General features: G+C 47.4%; 1 protein-coding gene across 2 annotated transcripts in view; it reads left to right on the forward strand.

Annotated features, from left to right (window-relative positions):
• Positions 1-26758, forward strand: part of LOC117211504 (semaphorin-1A) — a 117890-nt gene that overhangs the window by 965 nt on the left and 90167 nt on the right. The gene's annotated exons all lie outside the window — the stretch shown is intronic.

Below are 26758 nucleotides of genomic sequence, written 5' to 3' on the forward strand. Positions count from 1 at the left end.
CTCTCGTACACCGTTCGATTCTATATTTAGAAATCTTTACTCTCGTCTTATCGATCGAACCGAGTTATATCCTTGGCTAACGAAAACAATATTCGTCCGGTCGCGCTCGAACGCGAATTAAAATACTCGCGGAAGCTGCTTGCTCTTGGTTATTTTACGGTCGAGAAGGTAATTTTATATTCTCGTTTGCTCGGGTAGTGCGCGTCGAGTAGCCGAACAACGATGCGGAACGGAAGTTGCACCGGGTGCAGGGTCATGGACCTTCCCCCACTCGGTATTGTACCACCCCGTAGCGAGGGGAGTTGTGTGTGCAACCCGGTGACTGTAAACCCTAATCAGTGACATAACCGTACCCTCTAGGTGGATACTTGGAAAGAATATAAAGGTATCGACCAACGGTGTCCCGTTTAAATGATTAAAGTGCGCGATATAACCGAGCTTCTTGGAAGAACACGACGACTACGATTCGCGACCGCTATCGGCATCGTTCGCGTTCGTTAACGATCTACGGCGGTGATGTTCAACCGATTAATTTTATTCGTTCGTCTGCCTTCCTTCGAACGGCTCGACCAAGCGAGAGAAGGAAAACTCGAGCCACAGTTTGAGGGATTAAAGCGTCGTAACGATGGTGTAACGAGCGTGCGATGGTGATCGATCGATCGGTATCTTTGATTCGAAGGAACGAACGACGGAAAGATTTTCGCTGTGTCGACGGCGAGCAACTCGTTGTCAAGGGCGAAACATCGAGACTAGAGGAACGAGAAGAAAGAGTACCGAGCGTCCCACATCCGAGGTACTCGACCTTAACGGCACACCGCGCGTGTTTCGTAATCGCGGTACGCGACCGACATGCAGCATCCATCGTTCTTTCGACGATATTTCGGCGAGAGAAGGAACGAAATAAATTGGTCGCGAAGCGAGCACACCGTTGCATCGCGTGCTTTTACGCACGCCGGTTCACATTCTCCTGACACGCAGCACGTGTACGTGCATATCTTCGCGACACGGTGCTCCAAAGATAGTCGGCCGATAGATGCGATTTCGCTGTGTGCACTCTCTTTCTTCCTCTTGGATCTTTCGTCCGTGCAAACGCGCTACACGCGTTCTTTTTTCCCCTCTTCTCTGCATTTTGCACCGATGAACTGCTGGCATTGACTGATCTCGTAGCGCGCGCCTCACGGCATTGCGTTTATCGAGCATTATCGAACGGATGAATTTGATTCTCTGCACATTCGTTGGGCGAGTATCGTTAAAAGGTGAAAAATGACTGGCCTATGATCGTCGAAGAAACGGATAATACGAACGTTGGGCGTGGAAAGACGAAGCGAATAACTTTTGAAAAAGTAGCTCTGTCGATTGCCTAGCAGAGTAAATTTTCGAAGCATCGTGTCGATTAGCGACGTGTTTCGACGCAGATGATCGATGGCTCTCGTTTCTGAATGAAAGTGTATTTTTCGAGATGGAAGATGCAACGTCGGTAGGCCGTAACGCAAGCTCGTTAGGCCGTTATGAATTTAGTTCGTGTATTATTTTCCAATAGCAGGGAGAATCGAAGCGCACTGCGACGAAACGTGCGGCGGGAATTGAAATTACACGAAGCACGTGTTATTAATACGCCACTGGCATTGCGGCAACAGCACTGTTTTGCTCACTGAGTCAGAATTTCTGCTAATTCTACAACAGGGAAAACCACGCCGCAGAACCGAAATTGTAATCACCGGGAAATGCATATTGCCGTTATGGGGGTATCCGAAGGGACCCGGTTCCGCTGATGCAGCATTTTCCACGGCTGTTTATTGCGTTTCCATGGATCGCTAATGCTCATTTTTTCTCGGTCGGCTTTCAGAAGATAAGGAGCAACATCGTGTTATCCAATTATCTACCGACTACGTTCTATTTATGCCGTTGTTGGAGTTCCTTGGCCGTTTTGGCGCTTGTCTCGGCTCGCGGTTCTAACGCCAATTTCTCTTGTCATTTTCAATGCGATGCGTGCGCGCGAGCTTGTATCTTTCGGATCGTTGACCTCGGAACGCAAAACCCGACGACAAACGACGATATTTCAATGGTCGCGAGGGAACGAATCGCGTCGCGAATAGTCCGTACCGCGAATGCCGTTGACGATCATCCGCGCCCCGCTTGAAAAACAAACGTCATAAATCAAGTGTCGGATACTGGAACGCATGCGGCGCCGTCGGAGACACGACGTTTAAAAATCCGAATCGCGCGTCGCGACGCCACGTCTGCCGGTACACGCTTGCACGCGTTCCTCTTCGGTAAGAATAACGCGACCGTGAAATATCGGCCTGTCGTTCGGCGAAGGCGCGAGCCGCTTCAACAGGGATGCTCGCAAAAGTCAAAATCCGTGTGTGGTATTGGCGCGTAACAATCCGTCGCGGCGATATGTTATTCCACGCGAATACGTTATTAAAAGACACCGCGAATCTCGATGCGGTTGATAGCAACGCTGGTTACGAGTTCATTACTGCATCCCAGTCGCGAATACGAGCGTCGAATCGGAATACGAGCTATACCGGGCAGTTAATCCATATTACGGTAACTTTATCTGGCAGCGAGGAATACCGCAACGGACCAATCATAGCACTGCCCCCAACCGATGAGGATACATTATGATTAGTTTCAGTATACCGTGTTCGCGACCTGGCACGTATAACCCGACCTCGGTTCTAACCACCGGGTAAAATTACTGGGAATCGTGTCAATTGGCTACGCGTTCGAGAACCGTCGAACGTAATTCCACTTCCGCAGGTTCGAAATGTCAGTAGGTAGGTGGTGATCGACACGCCGCGCAAAGAAACGAAAGGGAACTTTCGTCTTTCGATTTCGCAAAGTCGGTGAGAGAGAGAGAGAGAGAGAGAGAGAGAGAGAGAGAGAGAGAGAGAGAGAGATAGAGACACACACACACGATGGACGTCTGATCGCGATACAGCGATGATTCTCGGTGCAGATAGACAGAGGTGAGTTAACGCGAGCGAATGAAGGCGAATCCGGTGAGCGCGTATTAATGTCAAACAATTGGCGAGGTATACGAGCTAGCGAGCCTGGAAATGATCGATTCGATACGAAACGGGGGTCGGTCCTTTTTAAGATTTCTCTTTGAGGATCGGTCGCGTGTACATACCGCCCCCGCATTTTTTGTGAACGTCGAGTGTGTACTCGACGATAGAATAAGTAGCATACTGGCATTGCCGAGGGGTTCATAAATCTTTTGTCGAGAAGATCCCCCCCTTGCCATGCTCGATCCGGGAAAGCAAAAGGTCAAAAGCAGCGGCTGCCGGGAGCGGTTTCTTCGTTGGAGTGCAAGTAAAAGTGTCCTCTTATCGCGGGTGTTGACTCGACCTGGCTCGGGGATGAGGAACCATCGTAAATACGATTGCCTTCGCGAAACTTGGATGGAGTTCCTCTCGCGTCGTTTGCGACGATTCGCCGCGTAATGCGTCCCTTTCCACCGATGGATAGACGATTAGTTGGCGATTTTATTATCGACTCGAAACTTGGCCAATTCTTTAATATCGGGATGCTGCTGGTGCACACCGCTCGAGAAAGTTATTCGAATTCGTTGTATTGACTCCTCTCATAACGTTCGCCATCGACCACGGGCTTTAAAGCGATCGCGGACTTCGGTGCGTTAATATCATTTCCTTCTTCTCTTCGTTCTTCTCTTCTATCCTATCATCCCCCTCTTACTCTCTCTCTCTCTCTCTCTCTCTCTCTCTTTGCTCGACGCTTTCAAACGTGTCTTTTTCATTTTATTATCGCAGACGGAATTGGCTTTATCGCGTCGTTGAGACTATCAATTAGATGAAATTAGATTATCACAGTTGACGACTCGTGCCTAATTGTTCGCGTGTCCTTAACCTACAAATTAAAATACCGCGTCTGGAATGGCGAGAGAGTCGATAACGAGACGCGTTGGAAAACGAGAGAGGAAGGAAGAGGCCAACGAGACTTCGTTACCTTTCTTTTTCTTCGCAGCTTTGAGTCATCGAAGCTCGATAAACCCGCGGAATAACGCGATGTTGTGTATTTTTCCTCTCGAAGGTACCTTCCGTGTCGTTGGATCGAATGATAAAATTAAACGTCATTGTAGGTCGTCCGATGATCTCTCCGATAAAGTTAACTGACCTGCCGCTGCTGCTCGGGTTTTCGACGCACTCTTCTTCCTTTCTCCACTTTTCATTCGACGATCGAGCTTCCATCGTTGGCTTCCCATTCTGCTCTTTGTTCCTCGATGTTGGTCGTTCGTGCGTCGCGTGGCGAGCCGATCTTTTCCTCCTCGATTCGGTTGCTACAGAAATTGGTTTATCGGCGGACAAAGTATGAATAATTCAAACCGGACGATTCACAGTCCAATCAATTTGGGTCCGAAAGCAGCGTGGCAACCCATAGTCTAGGGGAGGAGCTTACTCGAACAGGGTGAAACGAAAAGGACCATTAGTAGTACAGTCTAGTTTAATGCGAAACTCGAATTGTCCGACGTGTGTCACGCTCGCCAATCAAACCTAACCACGTTCCAAATAAATCGAACGACATACCACGAGATAAAAAGAACGTCGTCGATTCGAGACAACTTTCCCGGATGTACTTACGTCTATGTGCGCGAATTTCAAGGAATTTTTAACATCGCTGTATATCTACCCATGTACTACTTGCTCGCAAATATTGTTCACCCTTTACTCGATATATCGGTGTAAACGCGGATTTTACGTAGCACGTATTCCCTTCTTATGCGCAATACTGTTGGCATGAAAGGCGTAGTTTACGGTGTAAACAACCCTTCTCTATCGACTGTTTATGAAGTTGATTCTTGCAGGGGGGGGGGGAGTTGTTTCTGCGGAAAATATCCGTGGTACAGAAATTCAATGGAGAGAATTGCATCATCGACGCAGCGTATCCTTGCCAGTTGTACAGCAGCGAGCATGCGAGATCTCGAAGAAAGAATCGATTTTTAAAACGTTGGATCGACACCGCTTGGATTCCGCTATTCGAACGAGACGCGTTCAATATTACAGACCGTTATAAATTTCTTCTCGTTGGAAGGATAATTTACGGGGCATTAACTCGGCGGTCGTTCATGCCGCGAATTAGTCCGATTTATTTCACCGGCAGTTCCTTGAATATTTAGTTATACACCTCTGACTAATTGCCGAATTCGCTTTTGAATCGCGCGCGGCAAGGTAAATAGCGATTTCCCAAATAGACAGACTTCGGTATCTAAAACGGCGTGTAATTAATTCAGCGCGACGACGAATTAACGCCGCGATACCAACGAGGGGATGGAGACTGGAAAGGTTAAAGCGAGAGGTAACCGCTAAACAGCGGGAGAAAGGAGACAGATAGGATACCAAGATAAAAAAGGCGAGGCGAGGACATACGTACGTGACATCTCGTCGTTCGGAGAACAAGTTTCATAAACTCAATTACATCGGTTTTTCTCCATTGTTGATTTTCGCTCGAGATTTTTCCGTGACATAATTGCTGAACGTACGTTGGTCGTCTCCGTTCTTTTCCGCGTGTATACCGGTGCAGCTCGTGCACGGTGCACCAGATACAGGCTGGCTGATACGCTCCTTTAGTTTCGCGGGTTTGTTCGGGTCGTCCTTAATCGAATTTCGAATTGAATTCTTGGTTGGATGCTCGCTGGTTTTACAGCGGGATTATACGATTCTTTAAATCGCGGTCGATGAAACGACGGTGACGGGTAAACCGATGCTCGGTTGCGTCGAGTTTATCCGATAGTTTGGAAGTTGGCGTCAACGTCCCGTCTCCGTTTCGTTCGAACCGCGGACACGCGTATTCGTAGAACACACGGAACTTGCATATACGCAGCAACGAGGCAGACACGTCAGTTGATTTTCAGATGCCGTCGCTATCAGCAGCTTCCGGCAACATCGTGAAAGCACCGTACTCGGTATTAGTAGTCTTAGTACGTTGTAACTTACGCCAATCCGTTGCAATTTGCGGTTTAATCGAGCGTATCTGCTGGATCAATACGAGTGGCTCTCGTCCTCCTTCCACCCCCGCCTCGTTTCTCTTTCTATTGCGTTTCTAAACTTGGAGCTTCTGTCTACTCGGTTCCAGCCCTCCGTCTCCTCACTCTACAACGCCTTCTCTCCCCGTTTCTCCTTTTGAGTCGACGGCCCCCTTTTAGTTTCTTCGCAAGTATATCGTTAAGTTCTTTAAAAGCTTTTCATCGGCGACTCGAGAAAGTTTACACGAAATTACGATTATTATCGTTTCGACCGAGCGCCTCTAATTTCTTGATAAATTTTGTTCGCGCGATAAGATATTTTAGTCGGAAGAATCCGAGCGGGATACATTTTTTCGAAATCTAATCGGTATCGGCGTCGTTGAAACGCGATAAACGCCAACGAATTTTTGCGAATTTTCTTCCGACTTTTTCCTTCAAAGTCACGGGAAAGCGTAAAAGTCGTTTCACCGAGGAAATGTTCCCTCGCACAGATTACACAAGATCCCAGAACGACTTTAAAGTTGGTTCTGACGATCTGCCCCTCGACGTGTGCTTTCGTGCGTTAATTAGGGAACAGAAGCGCTTTTACGGAAGATACCGAGAGCCAAACTTACAAGCCCCAACGAGCTTTTGGGGAAAACTTTTCCGAGTCGTGTGGTATAGTTCCTATCGCGATGTCCGATCTCGTCGTTGACCACGCGCTTGACACGTTACTGGTCTATTCACCATATTTATCGGATAATCATTTTTCTATTACGATTCCCTATCAACTATTAATGAAACTCTTCCATTAACCCGGGAAGCTCGAGCGCGATCCATGGTAGTAGTCTTTCTCGGCCAATTTCATGGAAATTTCATAGGAAACCGCAACCGCGTATTAGGTTAATTAACTTCGACAGGATCCAAAATCGTTTTTGGATTACGACCCTGTTTGTCGTAAATCTAAGAGACTTTCCAGAACGATACCGTTCCGTGTTATTTACGACGATAATTACCGCAATCGTTGTAACACGATAAAGATAAGTACGATATCCTGGTATTTTATGTCGTGACTGTTTCACCGACCGTACAAACTTGGCAGATTTTCTCTCAAATATCGCTTTAAAAATATTGGGTTATCTCGTTAATAGGGTACGAAAATATTACCAAGCCTTCGCCAGCGGTCATTGCCGTAGCCGGTGACTCGTGTCCAGCGAGATCGATCGGTCTCTCGAGTATCCCGCAGGATGCGTCACCGTGCCGCGTATCTTGTCTGATCGTACGGCTGTGTACACGATCCGTCGGTTGAAACATTAGTTCGATATACACGTACGTTCCTCGTGTTATTAATTTTCTCCTCCGTTATCTCGAAAGTGCTTGATGAAATCACGAACGGTACCTCCGATGGTTTCTTGTTAACCAGTGTCCTTTCCGATCCACTTTGCTTTCTATCTATTAACTTCTGAAACGTTCGACTCTTGTTTCGCGTGGCTGAAGTCGGTCTCGTGTTTTTTGCGCTGCTTCCGGTAACACGGTGTTTCTTCCATCGTCGTATCACGTACCTCGACAACGCGTGAAACTACAGTTTCACTATAGGTTTTTCGCGATTCGTTGTGCGAATTTATATGGTCGGGGGCAACACGACGACAGAGGGGTAGCGCGATTTAGCGAGAGAGAGAGAGAGAGAGAGAGAGAGAGAGAGGAACGTTTTCAGAGAGAATTACGGGATATTCGATAACGAGCGGGGCAAGCCGGTGCATTTAAAAATCGGCCCCATTCATATCCACCTTTGTAGCTCGTTGACCGTTCGCCTCTTTCCAAGTCAGGATTTCTCGCCTCGAGTCAGGAATCAGAAACCTTTCAATCGGTCGTCGGTACGACTGGCATCCTGAAAGATCGATCGTTCTTTCTCTATCTCTTTCTTCGTCTCCCTCCTGTTCTGCAGGACGATGCGTCAGTCGTGAGATAGCGGAAGGCTAAGGGTGGGAATAGTAGGGACAAATGGAGGGTGTCCGGAGGGTACTTGGAGTCGGGCATCGTTGGCTCTCCGAAACGCCCCGACACCCTCCTCTTCTCCCATCGTCCTTTCGTGTCTGCATTTCTCCCTCGATTCTGTCGCCTCGCTCTCTCTTTCTCTATCGCCGCATCCTCCTAATATCGTGGCTTAAGATGTCCGATACACGTACGATCGACCGGCCGTGTGCACCGCTGTAGGATTGCAGCAGTCGCTAGAATGCCAGTTGCTAGGAAAGCCTGGCACGTAGAAAAAAGACGAAAGCGGATGTTGATGCAAAAGCCTCGCAGATATCAAGTTTAGCTCGTTTCGTTTCAAGGAAAACTAGATCGCGCTCAAAGGTACAAATTTAATGTAACGCTTACAGGCTTGTCCCGTCAACTGGAATACAGCGGGACGATCCAAAAAGCACATTATTTTATGCTGGCAAACTTACGCGGCGCTCCACCGTTTTACGATTTAACTTGCGCGAGTTAAAAATTCACTGCTCCTTTCGTTTCATTAATTAAGCCAAACTTTGAAGGAGTGGCTAAAAGTCGACTCGCTTCTTTCTCCCAGTATTACCCGCTATACGCGTTGCTTCAAAATGGTACAGAGACGCCGGCGAAGTGTATATACATAGGAAAAAAGGAAACGAACGCTGGTTTCGAGGAAAAACGAGCCGAAAACGTAGTCGGCAGAGGATCTATTTAGTTGTCGGATCATTTTGCAGAAGAGAAACGAGCCATGTGACTCGAATGACAAGACTAGCGGTATTTTTGCCTTGGAGCTGTCGTGAAATACGGATGAGAAATGATAAAATTCGGCGGTTCAGAAATGGTTGAATTTTCAAGCGGGGAAAAATCAGTTTCTCAGTGTCGGCTAGGTGCTAGCAACAAATGGACGGACAGCTTTCTCATTATCGCGGTGCGGTCAAACTTTCGGTGTAATATCTAATTGAACCTGGCCGTGCAAATATTTAAGTCGCCCTGAAGAGGACATGGTTTGCGAGACAGCAAGTGCGGAAGAAAAAGAGCGAAAGAAAGAGCGAGAAAACGAGAGAGACGAATTGGTAGCTGCATATATCCCTTGTGGTGGTCGAGTGCGCCCGCTGTTTTAGTGGTAGTGGCGTGGTAGTGAGGGGGTGGCGACCACGTGACCGCCTACGGGCGCCATGTTAGGCACGAGGGGTGCCGATTTCGCACGAAGTCGCACGAACTTGGAGTCGCCATGTGGTCCTCGTGGGTTCAGCCGATCAATACCTCGCCGGCTGCTGGCACAGTCAAGAGAGCACAAAGTTATGCACGCGCAACGATGATAATGCCATCGACCAAGACGATCCCGAAATTTTGCGGGTCATCGTCCCTTTCCTATCGTCGTTGCCCGAACCTCGACGCACAAATCGTACGTAACATCGTGTACGTTGTAAAATGGACGATCCAGTCGTCGATTCGTTAAACGCGGAAAACGCGTTTCACGAGTTGAAAAAGTTCCGTATGATTTTGAACTTTTCTCGCGCTTTGGTAGCAGGAAAGTTGCGCGATTATCTTTGACCATCTTGGCTTAAGTGGAGTTGAGAATAACACGACTAAGACTGTTGTCCGACTTCGTCTTGTTGAGAATTTATCAGCCGTGCTCGATCCGTCGAGAAAACAACTTCAACGTCTAAGATACCACAAGTAGGTAAACCTGACCCGAGAGAATCAAATTCGTGACGCTAATGTCTTTTGATCGAACGATCAGGAGTAATCCGATGATATTTCATAATTACGTTGTTCGAAAACAACGTTGCTCCGCTCCTTGATACATTTTTACTCGGCTATTTCATTTTCCAAGGTTCCTCGTTGTTTGCACGGGCAACGGTGGTAGGCATAACCGTGAAATATGAAGCAAGCCTGTCGTTTCACCTGCCTCGTCGTTACTCGTGCCAAACACTAAAATGGTCGAGGCGAATAACCCCAATAGTTTCCATTATTGAAACAGACCGGCGCACATCTGTTCCCTCCCCCTAAGGGACGGTCAACCGACTACCTGCATGCCAAGGAGACACGAAAGCACGCAGGATCGGGACAAAACTCGCTCAGACCGTGGCATTTCGAGGTGTCATCGTTCTCCGTCTGTTCCGGCATGACTCGAAGTCTCAGGACCAGCGAGTAATACGGTGGTAGAACAAAGGTGGTCGCGTGGTGGTAGCGGTTCATACCTCGTCCCACGATGCTCGATTGCCATTTCCAATATCTTCCCCCATGCTGGATGGAGCATGTATATCTGCTGGTAGCACGTCGGGGAATCGATAGAATTTGTCGTCCCGTACTTTCGCCTGCCTCCCTTTCCGTTTTACTAATCCACTTAATTTAATCCAACACGCGAGCTCTCTCCACGCCGATACTCGTGCCATCGCACCAGTCGTTAGACCGGCCCAACTTTCTTTCGAATTCGACGATTACTTGGATTCTTTGCAATTCCACGCGTGTTATTTGTTCCCTTTGAGCAATGGTCGATGCCCCATGCATTATTTCACGTCCGGCCTTCTTTTCCACTCTTTCATGGGCTGACCTTTACACGCGAAATCGCGTTAAGCAACGATCCATTTGTACCCTCTCTGCGCCGCTGTTCCCTCCTTTCTTCTTTTTTTCTTTCTCTTTTTTTCTCCTTTTTAGTATTTTTGCGAGACTCGTCGGCGGCCGCCGCCACTACATTTTCGAAGGTTAAAGTTCGTCTGGCATTTCGTGATTGGAAAAAAGCGACTACTGGAAGGGATAAAGCATGGACAGAAAGAGAAAAGGAAGAAAAGGGAGAGATTACCCGTTGTGCGGCTCTTTTCGATTTTTAATATTTAAACAAGCCGGGAAATTGACCTGTTCATGGTGTTAGTTCCAGGGTTAAGAAGCGTTTTGTTCTTTGATTTTAAGAAGGCGCTCGATCGAAGTGCACGATATAATTAAGACGGTGCTGTAATTATCGTGGAATAAAGTTCGTTCGCGTCGACTTAGAACCGTGTCAACGAATCCACCTTCCCTTTGCTCGATTTCCAATATAGCAGTTGCCGGTACTCGCGCTCGTAGATGGGTACCAGCGATGCATCAAGCGTCGATAGAATTTTGTCGTTCTGCCGTGGCTCCGCGCCATCCCATCCCCCCTTTTACGACTTTCTCGTCGTACCGCGAGCACATATATTTGTCTCTATCTCTTCTGCGAGGTAGAATAGTTGAGAGAGATTATGGAAAAGCTATGTGCTGAGAGAGAGATAACGAATGTACGGCTGCGAGCTACGGAGCGAAGAGAAGAGAGATAGGGCTGCTCCGAAACGGCGAAAGAGAGTATGAAAGAGACAAAACGGACGGCGAACTAGACCGACGGGGTTGGAAAGGATGAGAAAGGGGAGAGAAGGGAGCGGAGAAGGGTCCGTTCTCAGGGCGAGCCGGCCCAATCCGGCTTTACCGTCTCATCATGCAAATTGTACGACTGCGGGATAAGCGAAGGAACTGCTATCGTTCTCCACGCATGTTGCTCCTCAGAAACGCAGCCGCAAACGCAACTATCGGCGACCGACTGTAATATCACGGCCACGAACGTTCCGTTGGGAACAATGACTCCTTAATTGGAAATGGAGCATAGTTTTCGAAGGGTATGCACATCCATACCAATTGTCATCGGGCTATCTACGCGTTACGTATTCGAATAGTTTGCGCATCGATCGGACCTTTGTCGAGTGCTCTCGATCGTTTCGTCTCGGTGATATTCGCCTTTGTGAACGTCGTCGTGCTTTAGGATATCCCGAAGAACAAGTTTTCCTTTGGAAATTTCAAACGAGTATGGAAAAAGAAGAAGAAGAAACAAAGAAAAGCTCGTTACTTATTGGCCCTTTATTAACACGACAACGTGTTTATCGAATTCGCGTTATTCGTTGTAAGGACGCGTACGCTAAAAAAGATGTAATGCGACGTCTCGTTCCGAAAGAACACCGCGGTCTGTTTCACATGCCGCGAATACTTGAACCGCTGCGAGAAGGTTAATCACCCCACGGGATTTAAGGGGCAGTGTTCGCGATTTTAATCCGGCGAAATCAAAACGCGATGCGCGAGCGTGTGTGTATTTTTTATGAAGGAAATGCGCGCTGCTAGTTAAAAGGTAACCAGGATTTTCTCGCTTGCCGTCTACTCCGCATTTAAAATTTGCTCCGGAGTTCTGAACCAACCCTTTCCAGTTATGTTCTCAGTTATTTGGAAAATTAGCAACTCGAGCTAGCGGCAAAGTCCATTCGGTCTGTACTGGACGTGTTAATAAAAATATAGCGCGCAACAAGAGCTTCTCGGTGGGATTCCCGACTACATGGGGTACCGTAGCCACGCGTTGTTCCCGTAAAATTCTACCGATCTCTCTTTTCAAGGTCCCGTCTCTCTCTCCCCTCCTCTCACGCCTCTCTGTTACTCCGCCAATTCCATTCTTTTCTTCCGCGGCTTTCCTTCGTTTCCGACTTTAATCCCACGGAAAATAGTGGCGTGTACTTAACGCTTTAAGAACGTCGCATCTGCGCTGCGCTGTCTGGGCACGTGCGCCTCTTACGACCTTCTCCTTATTCGCCATTTTCCTCCTTGTTTGTTCGTTATCTTCTTTTCCTTCCCTCGTGGCTGACCGTACGTGTCTTGTTCGCTTTTTTCTTCTTATTCCCCGTCTTCTAGCCTCTTTTACTCGTTTTCCTCCGATTTCCTTCAGCCTTACGCTTGCCCTTTGGGGCACGGTGAGTGGACGTTGAAAGGGTTCATCGATCGACCGATAGGAAGGAAAGGCAAGAGCATTTTAAATACGGTCGCTTTAATAAAAATTGATGGCTGGAAAGTAGCAGGAGGTGAATTTGACGAATGTCGTTAGCCGCTTAATTACTGTTGGATGATCGGCGTCACGCATCGAGAGTTTCACGATCGGCCGGAAGTGCTCGGCTATTCAGCATCGAAAACCTTGGACTGATCGAATACCGCGTCTTTTTTATAGCTTGTAGAATGACGTTTTGCGCGACGGTTTAATACGCCCTATCGTCGGATTATTAATTCCGTCGTTTTGTTCCTTGTCGCTCGCGGAAACGGGTTTGTTTGGATCGCGAAAGAGAAAAATTCCTGAAACGAAACTTCACAAGTACGATTTAATTATGTAATACAGTACTGCACCGAGCCTCCGCATAGTTCTTCTTCAATGAACGTTTTTGCCCAAACAATTATCGACGAATTCGAAGGAAATACGGCAGAATTTTATGGGTTAATTTGCGAGAACAAAGGACTCGAAAGTTATTGGCTGGCCGATGGTGTATGGTTTTGATTTATTACGTATCATGCGTTCAGAAAATTGACAGTGCATGGTGTGCTGCGCGGATACAATTCATAATTATCATCCCTGTAAAAGCATTTCAAAGAAAGCCGCGTTTCCGCTTGGTACACGTTTTTTTACTTTCATTTTGTATTTGTAGTTTTCATTTGCCGGTGTCTATTTTCCCGTGCGCCTGAAATGTTCAAATTATTTTTCGCACCAACACCGATTTATCGTTCCTTTTTGAAAAAGTACACCGCGTTTCGGGCGTAATAAAATTTGCAGGAAAAAAAAATTTCTCGACCTCACCAGGCGTATAATTTTCAGCAAATCTGCCGCCGCTTTTCGTTCAAGCTACCGCGCTCTGTTCGGAATTTGATCACAAACCCTGGACAATAAACGCGGCCAGTTTATTGTTCGTCAAACGGCGAACGTATTTGGGTTAACCAGGAACCGGTATTACTGGTGGTTGAAACGAGCTATTCGAATGCTGTGTACGATACCATTTCTATGAATTTCATTAGGATAAAAGAATCTACTACTCCGTATTTGTACGTGTGTACCGAGCTTTCGTCTCGACCAGCACTCGATCAAATTTAGCCATCGGCGAAAATTTAGTTGGAAATTCAATTGATACGGTTTCGTATACCTTGGGATTGGAAGAAAAGTTTCGCAACGCGCAGGGTATTTCATCACCTATGGCGTTAAACGAGCAAGCCCTGTCGACGCCACTCGGACGAAGTACGATATCGCGGGCCAATCAGTTATTCCATCGACGATCCGTCGTTACGAGCATCCAGGCCAGTCCGCGTTTGTTCCTGCACACATCGCGCACGATGTCGACGTAGCGTCAGTTTTATTGGCAATTTCAGAAATTGCGTCCGAGATGCGAGCGTCGTCTATTTTCTTTGCCGACAGAATTCACCGTTTTTTCTCGTTACCCTTTTTCCTCCGTTTCGAATTGTCGTTCGATCTTCGGACAAAGCTGGAACATAAGTTTCACTTTGTAGCCATCCTAAACTGAAAACCGTTATGGTTCGTCCGCTTGACTTATTGGTTCGTGATCCGTTTGGACACGTGGCAAAAAAAAAGTGCAAGTTCGACCCCCTTTGTCTTTCTTCCGTGATACGCTTTGCCATCGGCGACAAGGATAATCGAAAGTCGAACGAAACCAGGCCAGCCTCGGTGCCAAATCGTTCCTGAATTTCCTCCTTCTCCCGTTCCCGTGTTTCCCGGATCGAAGGAACTTCGTATTGTCCCAGGAAAAAGCCTGGAGCACGAGTTTTTGAATCAAAATCGAACTAGCTTCTCCGTGCTCTTGTTTGCCAGAAGAAATATCTGTTTCATACACGTTCGTAATTTCGAAAAATTTCAGGGAAAAATGTACGTACGTTCGATTTTTGTTTCCTAATTAAAACAATCCTTCTCCAATATACTCCGTTACTCCGATTTTCGTTCTTTTTTTTTTCATTTTATATTTTTTCTTTTTTTTTTTAGTGTTTTCGTCTTTCCTTTTTTAAATCAGTTTTCCTAACAGAGACGATTTAGTCGTCTAGTACCTACCTACGTTTCCCACGTCTTTCTGTATTTTATTTTCCGACCGAGTTTTGGCAAGCGAGATTGACGTTCGGCAATATTTTCGAGGAGATTTATCGCTCGCATCGAACACACGCGGGCAATCGCGTCAGTGAGGTTTAACGGTGCATATAAATAAAAAAAAAAAGAAAAAAAACTGTTAGTCGCATGAAAGATCGTTCCGGAGAGGAGCTTTGTTATCGTTCGAAATTGCACCTTCGAGTATCTCCTTCGAGAAACGTATTTTTCATTTTCTCGGGACGCGTTGCATGGGTGTATCTCTATCCTTTTAGTCGCGAGAGAATCGAATCGAACGCGTCGACGAGATTCTCGTCGTGGAAAAGTAGCGTACCGCGCGTCGCAATGCGTTTTCTTTTCTCTTCTTTTCTTTTCTCTTTTCTTCCCTCTCCTTGGTTTTCTTTCTTTAGCAAAGAGTGGACTGCAGAGCAACGGGGCTATTGTAGCGACTCTGATGTACTGCTAATGGCGGTTACACACTCGGGGGTTCCGGCGGTGTACAGGAACGACGTCGTTGCACAGCCTTGGTGCATAATTATCAGTCTCCGAAGCACGCCGTGTGCTAATTACAGGGTAAGGTATTAGTTCACGACGTCGGGCGTGTTAGGGTCGGCGTAAATATTTGGCAAGGGCCGAGTAGCAGCACGAAGCGAAGCCAATGGCTCTCGACCCTCTGGTTATGCCATCTTTAAATCACTATTAACGGCCGCAACACGACAAAATTTGAATTTCACCTGGTTAATCGGGCGCTGCCTTCTTTTCTCACGTTCTTTCCAAAGATTCGCGATCGTATCTTACGCGTGAAGTATGCGCGGCTGTAACGATCCGACCAAGCCCGTTATTGTTTGTCAGGGAGTTTCATATTTTGCCGCCGGCAGATCGCTTAATTATGCAACGTAGCAAATTCGCGGTAAGCGATTGCTTTTTTCTTTCTCTTTCTTGTTTCCATCGGTTTGAATGGTTTCGGCCAACGACGAGTCTTGGTCGCACGCGTCCACAGCGTTGAATCGAAAAAGTGAAATAGACCGTTCCGCGAATTAATCAAAGTTAAACACGGATTAATGGCATTTTTTGGGAGGTTGCAGCTCGACCCACGCGAATCTCCGTTTAAATATTTGACTTCGGCGTTGTCGGTGTCGATTGGATTTCGCTCGGCTTGCATCGCGCTCGAAATTCGTTCGGCCCTGTTCGCTTGTATGCGCTTTTCAAATACATGGGACTCCGTTGAACGCGCTCGCATCACGCTGGCAAAACTTTCAATCGAACATTTATCCAACAATTGGTCGCCAAAATTTTACGAACGTCAAAAGAAAGGTAGACGCGTTTTCGGTTTGGCCTTCTGCCCTTGGTTGCTCGATTGTTCGTTCCCAAAACCATCACCATCACCGTCACCATCGCTACTATTGCCACCGCCGCCGCCGCCGATAGTCAGGCAATTTGTCGGTTTCCTAGCGCAGATCGCGCGATCCGTTGGCGCGTTTCGTTTAACGCTATCGAGCTGAATTTTCCCGGAGAAAATCGATGCTGTCCGTCGAAGGAATGCGCGCGCGGTGAGTTAGGATCGAGAGCGGCGTTGAGTGACGCGAATTCCGTATGCGCGAATACTCTAAAAAAGGAACAATCGACGACGGTTCCATCCACTTGCTTATCCACGTCGTGCACACACGCAAGCAAAGTGGGAGCCTGTATGCCGTATAAACATATATTACGTTTCAGAGTACGTTACCTGAATTCGTGGGTAAAAGTGATTCCGAGTCGTGCTCGTATTCCTGAGATTTTATATTCCAGATGCACTCGAGTTTACAAATATCGACTACGAGGAAGGCGGAGCGACGCGAGAGAAATTTGCTGAAAAATCATACCATCGCGATGAACTCGTGCACGGAATAACCTTGCCGCGTGTCCAAACGGAGCGTCCGGATAATTTTTTTAATTCGATCTACGGGACAGTTTTTCCAACGAAATTAATCGAATCGATACACGAGACGATCCTGCGAAAACAGCCCGCCCCTCCCGCCCTCTTGCCAGTCGTCTCGTTCTCCCCGCAATGACCGATTTTCAAAGGCACAGTGAAACTTAATTAACGTCTATACGCGGCAAGATTATATTCCTCCCGACGTTCCGCGAAGAGATAAAAATAATCTCACCGCAGCCGGAGTACTGGCGCTCGCCAGCTATTTAATGCCTCGAAACACTCGTATATTTTCCAGCGCCTATAAAATTTTCATAGGATCCTCCATAGCATGGATTCGTTCTTTTTATTCGGTCGGAATAAAATAGCGAGGCGGGTAGGTGACGCATACATTCCGAATCATCCTATCCAGGTTCCTATGCCCTCGGAATTAACCCTGGGTGAACCCGGATAAGAGGGTCGGTCGGAATAAATGCTTGGCGCAACGATAGGGCGCCACGCGCGTACACCGTATACCGATTCACCGGCACTTTGAAATTATTGGCTTATGGGGCTCGCCGCTTCGGCCGGCACTAGGTCGATGACGTCACTGACCCGCTCTCTATACTCTACTACTCTATACTTCACTCTCCGGCAGACACATTAATTAAAGTATACATTCTTATCTGACCGTGCACGTAATGTCCCGCTACCAAGTTCCTACCGCTTTAAAAAATGATACAAACGTTACTCGCATGAGCGCGACTCGAGAGAGAAACGACGTTACTTTAATAAGCACTAATTATACAGTTTTGCTTTCAAACAGCAGATAACTTTAAGCAGGTCGAATGAAAACGTTTCTCGTATACTTACGACGAGCAGAGTTTCGCCGGCGAGTTAATTGAACCGTAATCGGTGGACCGATTCTCTCAGATTTCCCCGTTCTAAGTATTTTTTTACGACTCGTCGTTTCCCACCGGGACTCCTACGCACAAAGTCTCCTTCCAGCCAATTTCAGCCAATGAAAATTAAATTACTCCGGTAGAAGAGCGAACGAACCGATCTTCCGAGCGAAACGATGTCAAGTTTTGTGTGCGCGAGAAGGCAACAAGCCGTAATCGACGATTCAGCGGGGCAAATACAGCTGCATCGGAAGTTGTGCACGCCGTTCGATCCTGATGGCTTACAAGTTGCGAGAGATCGATGCATGGTCTTCCTGTTGGAAACACGGGAATGTCAACGTTTGCTCCATCTGTTAGCGGACTGCCACTTTCCTCGCGGTGTACCGTTCCGCGATTCACCGATCGCGGTGTGCAACTGCACGAAACTCTATCCTCTGCGAACTAGCCGAGACTCGTATATCTCTCGCTAGAACAAATTTAGGTTAATCCGCTTGTTTCGTTATTTACGAAGATACCCGGCTATTGCCCGGTTTTTCCCGATTACGCCGCTCGCGAATAAAACTATCGAACCAGGGACGAAACTAACCGTTTCGTTGCAAGAGCCATCCGGAATGTAAATTTTTAATTTTTAATTTAACCCGTGTAGCACACTCGACTCGGTGCTCTTGAATCATTGCCCTCGAGGTTATCGATGGATGGATGGACGGGGTAAAAGTCGCGTGTGTCGGAAGTTGACCTGGATGTTGGCGTGTCACGTGTCAGCCGGCGCCATCGCGTTTATCGCCACATAGGTACTTCCGAGCATCGTTATTTGCCCTCCGATCATCTAGTTTTCACGCTCTTCGTGTTTCCAACGAAAACGTTTCTGCTTTTACTCTTCTCGATATTTTCGACGTAGCACGAAACGATGGGTATCGTTTCGATGGTCCAAGTGTTTCGAACGATCGTCCGTGCTCGTGGTATTCCGATTAGTCCGGGTTTTCGATTCAAAAAGAAAGATTCGGTCGCGGGGATGGAACGCGACGGAACCCTTTGGCTTCTTTCCTTTCCCTCGTTTTTCAAGCATGTCCGCATCGCTGATTTATTCCACCTACTTTTCAAAATGAACGCGCAAGCCACGCTCGCGTTCTCAGTAACCCCATCGACTTTTATTTCTACCCCTTTTTTTGCTCGGTGTTTCCCCATCTTCTCTCTCTCTCTCTCTCTCTCTCTTTCTCTTTCTCTATTTTCCCTGTTTGCCTTGACGTAACCCTCTCGCTCGGTCCCGTCCCTCCTCCTGTCTATCGGGCGAATTTCTTCTTTCTCCGTTCGCCGAGCGGCAGGTTGCGGCTTTTCTTCCGAAGAACTCGTAAATTAGCGTTTAATTAACTGTATTTTAACGAATTGTTATTGCGCACCGACGAACATGTCCTTTCGTTATATCGACAGAGTCACCGAAACGTACGATTCAACTAGGCGTAACAAAGTTTGTGCCAGAGCTTATATACAGCCGAGTTACGCGTCAATGGTTTTTTACTCTGTCAATGTCGATACAATGCGTAGATATTCGGTTGTCGCCTACTCCTGGTTCAAGCTGGACCGAGCACGTATCGCAGTTCGATTAATAATTCAATTACAGTGCGAGCTAATTACCAGGTACCGGCGTTCAACCGTTGTTTCGTGACTCGGTATCGGCGATGATTGTACTGCGAAAAACAATTTCAGACAGCAAAAAAAAAAACTTCTATCGATTTTCCAGGCTAAGTCTTTTGCGATCCTTGATCGTTCCCGATACTCGCGAATTGCCTCGACGATGCAATACTACTCTGTGCGCTTTCGAAATTTCTGCCATACGAATTTTCTTCGGTTCGTTCTGTTCTTCTCGTTCCCTGTTCGATACGCGATTGATCGATGTATTTTAGATGAAAATAGCTCGCGTAACTTGTCTTGATTAATAATTAAACTATATGAATGGGAAATTACGAGATTGCTGTGCAATGTTGTTACATTTAGAGGATAATTATGCTTCAATTAAAAAATGCTCATATCACGCGTTGAATATATCATACAATTCTGTATGTAAATAACGCCCGAAGCTGCAAGTTATAATGTTAATTAACTAGACGCGTGTCAGTGGTTTCGAATTTCTTCCATTATCGTGCATTTTGCTTAGCCGAAGGCGGAATATTGTTTCGACTGGTGTTTTGACATCCGCGTTGGCTCGATCGACTGCCGACCGGGAAAGTTTCCCTGTAAATCGAAAATAAAGTCCATATCGAAATTGCTCGACGAGTGAAAATTGATCGGCGGCGTTCGGCCGACGCTCCCTGATCATTTTTCTCGCGGAAATTAACGAACCGAAAGTTTTCGTTGCCGGAGAAACGAATAAATTCTTCGGTAATCCCTGCGCTACAGCCTCTATTGGTAGACAGACGCGAACCATATTTTCAGGGGATCCGAGCAACGACCGGCGAATTGGAATTTTCGAGACGAATTAAAAAGTCAAGATTGCCTCGGCGATAGAACCATATGGGCCGAGCTGTGGAGCGACGAGCAGCGAAACAAGGGTCAAAAACCCGAACGATTTCTCGCTCGACGTTGACTGAACTCGAGAAGTTCAGAGAATTGGGTCAGTCGAGTCGAAAAAGAGCGACGGCGGCGGCTAAATGGTGGGAGAAAATAAGGGTGCGAGGGTTTGCACGTGAGAAGACTGGAAGGAGCATCGATGGGGGCAGAGGGGTGACACAGCTGCGCTAGCAACATCGCGCGGCAAAGTTGTGCGACTGCAGCTGCATTCGACAAACTTTCGCGTATTTCATTTCGTTCTCTTTCCCGTAATTGATCCTTCGCACGGTTTCGCGCTTCTCTCGTTCTGTCGCCTGCCGCTCGCCTCGTACTTTCTTTTTCCTCGATGCAAGCCCGCTCGAGCAACGGAAATATATCGCCGGCGTTCGCGAGATCGAGTACCGAATTTCGAAAGGTGTTCGACCTCCGAACTCGTGACGCGATCTCGCGGTCGCGTGTTCTCCATCCGAGCGAATTTCGGCCTTTCCATCAGCTTGTCGTACGCAAATACCTACCGAAAGCATAGATACGAATGAAATCTCGATTCGAGATTCGCATCCCCTGTTCCGGTTAAGCAATCGAATTCCAGCGGCGCTCACTTTCATCGTCCATCGGTTTCCGTGCTGAATCCCTGGAAACGGAATCAGAACTACTACGGAAGAAGCAGTGGATATCTTGGCTGGTGGCTCGTTCTTTGTTGGAACGTCGGCTCGTTCGACTCGGACCATCGCCATCGGCGATCATCGGCGGCGGAGGAATGATCGATACCTCTTGAATAACGCAGGTTACCAACCGGAGGTTATCAGGGTTGAAGCGCGAGAGAATGCGCGGTTTTGGGAAAGCAGTCGGCCTATATCGATCGACATCGATGCGTGTGGTCACGACGGATGAATTTCGTATGTTCCCGGCAAATGGTAAACAGCAAACGGTGGAGCTTAACTGCACCGCAAAGTTTCCACGCGTAGAACTCTCCTCTGTGGGACCGCTCCCTCTATGCCGCATACCCATCGTCTCTCGGTTCCCTCTCTGTCTCCGTTCCCCTTTGCAGTCTCGGTCAGACCACACGGTGGTGCAACGCGGTGGCTGTGGCGTTGCGTACGTGTGTAAATCCTACGTTGGAGGGTGTGGCACTTTGCAGTCGTGTGAATATGCATGTACGCGCGCGTACGACGCGACGCGAGCTGACAATACATACGTGTGCGTCACCCTTCGTGTCCAAAGCGTGTGTCGTATAGTGGTGCGCGACGACCACTGGGAAATTCGTCGATGTAACCTATCGTCCCGTTGCGCTCTGTGACACCGCACGTTGCACCCTCGTCGTCGGGGACCTTTTTAAATTGGCGAGATCGATGAGGCATCGTGGATCGATGCGAACGCGCGTTCTCCCTCATCCGCTACCAAGGGGAATCCTGCAGCAACAATTACCAGAGTTTTAAGCTGACATTGCCTGTAAGAGGCAAAAGGCCGACCGTCCATCGATTTCTCGTAGTCGAACACCGCCCAGTGGAAATATCAGTCGTTGGAGTGTTACCGAGAATCGGAAAAATATTCCAGGGAACCATGGTAGGACAGAACTAATGTTCTCGTGTTTCCATCGCGACAGCCGGGCCTCGAGTGGCTGTCGGTGAAAAGTAGTACACCGTAATCTGAACGTTCTTCCGCCTCTGTAGGTTTTACGGGCTTGAAATTAGCAACGCGGAGCGAAGGGTATAAATGGTCGAGATTCGAAAGGATCGAACGAACGTTTCGGATACTCGCGTGAAGTTGCTTCGTAAATTCGATTCGCGTACGCTGTCGATCTTCCCTTTCTTCCCAGCAAATTCCAATTCCTGGCCATTGGACAACGGTCGTCTTAGTCGAGCGTAGAAACCGTGTAAAACTCGTGTTTGCAAGGTTTTTAGGATAAAATAAAGTAACAAAAAAATCTTTTTTTTTTTGTTGTTGTTTTCCTTCCGTTTTGTGTGGGAGCATGGAAAGGGAGAGCAATTTGCGTTTAGTACGCGCCGAATAATATTCACGGACAGGATGCAGCAGCATGGAAACGAGTAGCCGTGTAACCTCGTACTCTCTTGCGAAAGTTTGATCGACCAACGATCGTTTTCAGCTCTGCGTGCGTTTGATTATTTTTAATCGAGCGTACACGTGTACGGTGCGTCAATTGATTTATTACGGGGCTCTCTGTAAAAACCCGTCTGTTTTGTATGAAGATAAATCGAGTTTAAAACATTTCGCTTCGATTGATTTATCGACAAATTCGAGGAACAACGGGCCAGAGACCGTTTCATATTCGGTGTTACCCGTTTTTCGTTCTGCAATAACGGATTAATGATAACGTTGGCGTTGAAACCGCGATCGTTTTTGATCGCTTCTAACGTTTATTCTGCGAATTTTATCTTCGATCTTTGATCGGTGTCGCGGAACTAACGATTGACCTCGCTCTGTTATATTTCGGTAATCACGGAGCATAAAGCCGGCGGGCTAGCGATCGGAAAGCGTCAAAAGCGCAACGAGAGGTTTTAATTATTTTTCGTGAAACTATAGCGCGGATTTCCTGCGGCGAAGAACGCTGGGATTAACGAAGTAATTTCCGCTTGGCGACGGTGCCCTATAATTGGCACAAAAGATCTCGACGAAAACGTTACCTTCGTTCACGGTTCGTTTTGTCTTCTATTCAACGTGGAAGCGAATAGCATTCTGGTTAATACGTTATTTCCGTCTGAAAGTCACTAGGCCACTGGGTACCGTGACGTAATTTCAAAGTTTGTTTGGATTTCTCGTTATAATTAAACGTGTCGAGCTAGCGGGAAAAATAGTCGACCTTATCGTTTGCAAAATTTCTCCGCCCCCTACCCCCCCCCCATATTTCTCGATCGTATAGCACGCGTTAAAAGAATCAGCAGAATTTTTTTCCTGCAGATTGGTAGATACAGACACGTGGCTCTTACTAGTGACAAAATTTCGTTTGAACAGAATCTCGTTCACGAAGACGCGAAGCAGTTCCTGTCCCTCACAGGAAGAGGATTTATATTCACCGGCTGCGGGTATTACGTAAACGTGGGCGGCATATCGCTAATCTCCATCGCCGCTGTAACGTTGAATAGAATAAATAATTAATGTAACGTTGTGACTCGTGTTCGTAATGTTAAAGGGATCGAGCGATTGTAACACGGGATACGTACGATGTGTCGTATTGTCTCGAACTCCTTAAGAAGAAGCGTTCACACCTGTTCCGTGGTTTAAAAAGCACGTCGAACGGATATGCTTATAGGCGAGTGGGATTTAGGTAGAAAACGAAATAAGTATGGCAAGCATCTCCGGGAGAAGAGTTGTCTGCTCGGAGTAGAGAAAATAAGTTTCGCATTAAGATCGTTTAACGCGTGCCGCGTAAATCCTGGCGAAGCAGAGTCGTCCCAGAAGCGTCGTCTCTTCTCAGCCGCGCGCTATTATTAATTTCGTAATTAATATTTACTAGGCCCGTGGCGCGCTCGAGCTCATTAGCATTCGCAACCACGTGCACACCGCCGGCAGCATTTTAATTCGAATCTTTCTTGAACCCAAAAAAGGACGCCGCTCTCTAGAGTCTTTTTCCAACAGCCCTCTACTGGCTCACGCTTCTCGCTCGCAAATTCGATCCTATCCTCTCGAGCTCGCAGCATCGCCCGTACCGTGTAACAGGTCACATCGAACCAAGCGCAAGTCACGCTCGTACAGTTTTTGCTCTATATTTTGCGCGGCCTTGCGCAATAAATGTAAAAAATCCAAAGTGAAGGGAAAAAAGAACAGAATAAAAGAGATAGGAAGTAACCAGGGTGAAAGCTCGTCGTATGTGTCTTGACGAAACATAGGCCAGCGTCCTTGCCGACAACAGAACGGAGGGACAATTTAATAAGTCGATAAACGCGTTACAGCTACATATATATATATATATACATCGGTGTATGAACGCACTCGTTGATGACATCGCCAGCAACAAAGAGACGCTCTGTCGGCTGGCGCTTTTTCACTCGTTTTTCCGCTGTTTTGTTTCGTAATTTCATGACGATGCCGTTGCATCTCGGCTGCCACGAGACTTAAACGCTGCTCACAGATTTATCTCCGCGAACAGAGTTAAATATCTCGGGTCTTTACGTTGCGTTAAACGCGTTCCTCGCTTTGCCCCGGCTGCTTCTTCAGTTTCGCTGGTACACGCAGTTTCAGATACGCTCGTAATAGCTGCTATTTGCCACCTCTGTCTTTTGTCTCGGTCGGTGATTTTCACAACGTTCGTCGCCTCGCGTTCTTGACCTCGATTTCGCTTTGACGCCGCTCGAGCGACCGACGACGAGTACATGGATGTTAGCCCCGAAGAGTAACGGTTCTGTCTAGAATGCAACACTTCAGGATTTCTTTGCCAGGAGGAAAAGCGAGCTTCTTCCTTGCCAGCGAGCTTTCCTAAGTAACTGCTTCCAAAGGAAAGCGGAGGAAGGATAAGGAGACAGGGCGTTAAGTATATTAGCCAGTTTGAGTTCCTCTGGCGAGCAGAAGCTACTCTCTCCACCGCCTTCCCCGGGATCTTTATTGTAAAAATGTCGAATGTCTTCGTCTGCGTTGGTCTTTCCCAGCTACCTACACGTGTACGTGTATCTGTACGTATAAAGGATACGGTAAATACAGGAATATTCGCAATTTCCTGTAATAAACGGTAACGTGGGTGATCGGGCGAAGATGAAAAATCGACTCACTGATGAACTTGCGTCTCGGCTCGATGTTTCCCCCGTATCGACCTTATTTCTTTCGGCTTCTCTCGCGTCCTTTAACGCGCGATCGTTCAACAAAAGCGCGCCTCTTTTTCCAACGTTTGTTAAACTGCCGTCGCGCCGGCGAGAATCGAGCCAAGTGATTCCAAGTTAATTGTATAAGCGACTGGCATACATTCGAGTGGACGATTACCCTTCCCAATTGACAGCAATTGTCCGTGACAGTGAGAAAAGGGAGGCCAGAGGAAGGAGTGGAAAAAAAAGTGGGCAGAGAAAGAGGTAGAGAAGGAGCGCGCGCGACCGAGGTGAGAAAAGGGACGAGAAAATTTCATTGCGTCGAATCGCATTGAAACGCGTTGAAAGTTTTCTCGCTTTATTTCCTCGTTGCTAAACTGCTCACGTAGAATGAATGGATAAAGAAGAGAACGAGTAGAAAGAAGAAGAAGGAGAAGACGGAGAAGTATATACGTTATTCTGGTCAAAGTTTCGCATAATTTCGCACGGATTCCTCGTCGTGGACATTTTCATTGTCCTGATTTTCTACGTGTACCGTCGTGCCACCCACACACCGGAAGTTTAATGATTAGACGATGCTTCAAAGTTTCGCGCTTTTCAACCCCATTACCGGTTTCTCTCTGTCTTTCTCTCAAACTCCAATCGACTTGTTTTCGCGCGGAGAAGGAGTTGTTACATAACTGTAACAAGGTTGAAAGCCACGGAACATGCTCGGAATACGTTTACGATTCGTGAAAGAAATGCATCGATACCGCGACCGAGATTATCCCGCCGGTGTAAAACTTGCTCGTCGTAGGCTTATTCGCCGGCGATACGGAAGAAGATGGTCTCGGTCGATAAAGACGTATCGGTGACTCGCGATCTCTTGGCGTTTCAATTTCTTTTCCAACGGCAGTCAAAGTTTGTTCATTCCGACAGTGTCGCTTGGACGACATCCGAATAGCGGCATTATGCAAATGCCGGAGCATCTTGCTTTTCGTTTTACGCGGCGAAAGAAGGCAGTCGGTCGGCGAGTCGTGGCCGTGGCGTGGTTCCCGATATCGGTGGTTTGTATGTTGACCGATGAAATCGATTTCTGGCTCGATATTAGAATGCAACTATTTCGCAGAGAGACGGCGGACACCAGCTGTCCCGCTTTGATTCGTCGAGCGGAGGCCGAAACGGAGATTCCGTAGTCGTGTACAGAACTATGGACCGTCGAATGTATTTGCTCCGGCGAGCGAACGTCGTTGGAAATTAATTTAGCGAAGAAATTGGTTGTACCGACACATGATTAAATTCTGTCGGGGAATTGGGCCGATAATAAGAAAATTTCACCCGACCAACGACGCGATTTTGCACGGAGATTGTTACGAAACTCTTGGGCTATTTACAGTACCGCGATTAAATCGATCTCGAAATTTCAATATCCAATCGTATCGTCGACGGTACCACGCCGAGCTGGATGCTCGATGACCTGATTGTTCCGCAGATCCACGCTGGTATTTATAAACGAATCCGTGGTCGGTGTTTCGGATTTTTCTCCGAGGATTACTCTCTAGCATGGACAGTGTACAATTACGGTATGGTACAGGGTACTTTGACCCTGCGTCGATTACAGGGGAGGACGGAATCCTGGCAACTCGACACCGCTTTTCCGTCGAAACGACGCGACGATAACGCGTTGCGCACGGTCCTCGCTCGATTCTCATTGGCGAGGATTTTTTCCTCGTGAAGATACCAAGCGAAAACGCGCGCACAACCGACCGACCGACCGACCGACAGAGCCAGCGAGCCAACGAGCTTTTTATTTCCTTTGTTGCGTGACGCCTCCAC

This window comes from Bombus bifarius, unplaced genomic scaffold, assembly GCF_011952205.1.
Source record: "Bombus bifarius isolate JDL3187 unplaced genomic scaffold, Bbif_JDL3187 scf7180000008239, whole genome shotgun sequence".
NCBI lineage: Eukaryota > Metazoa > Arthropoda > Insecta > Hymenoptera > Apidae > Bombus > Bombus bifarius.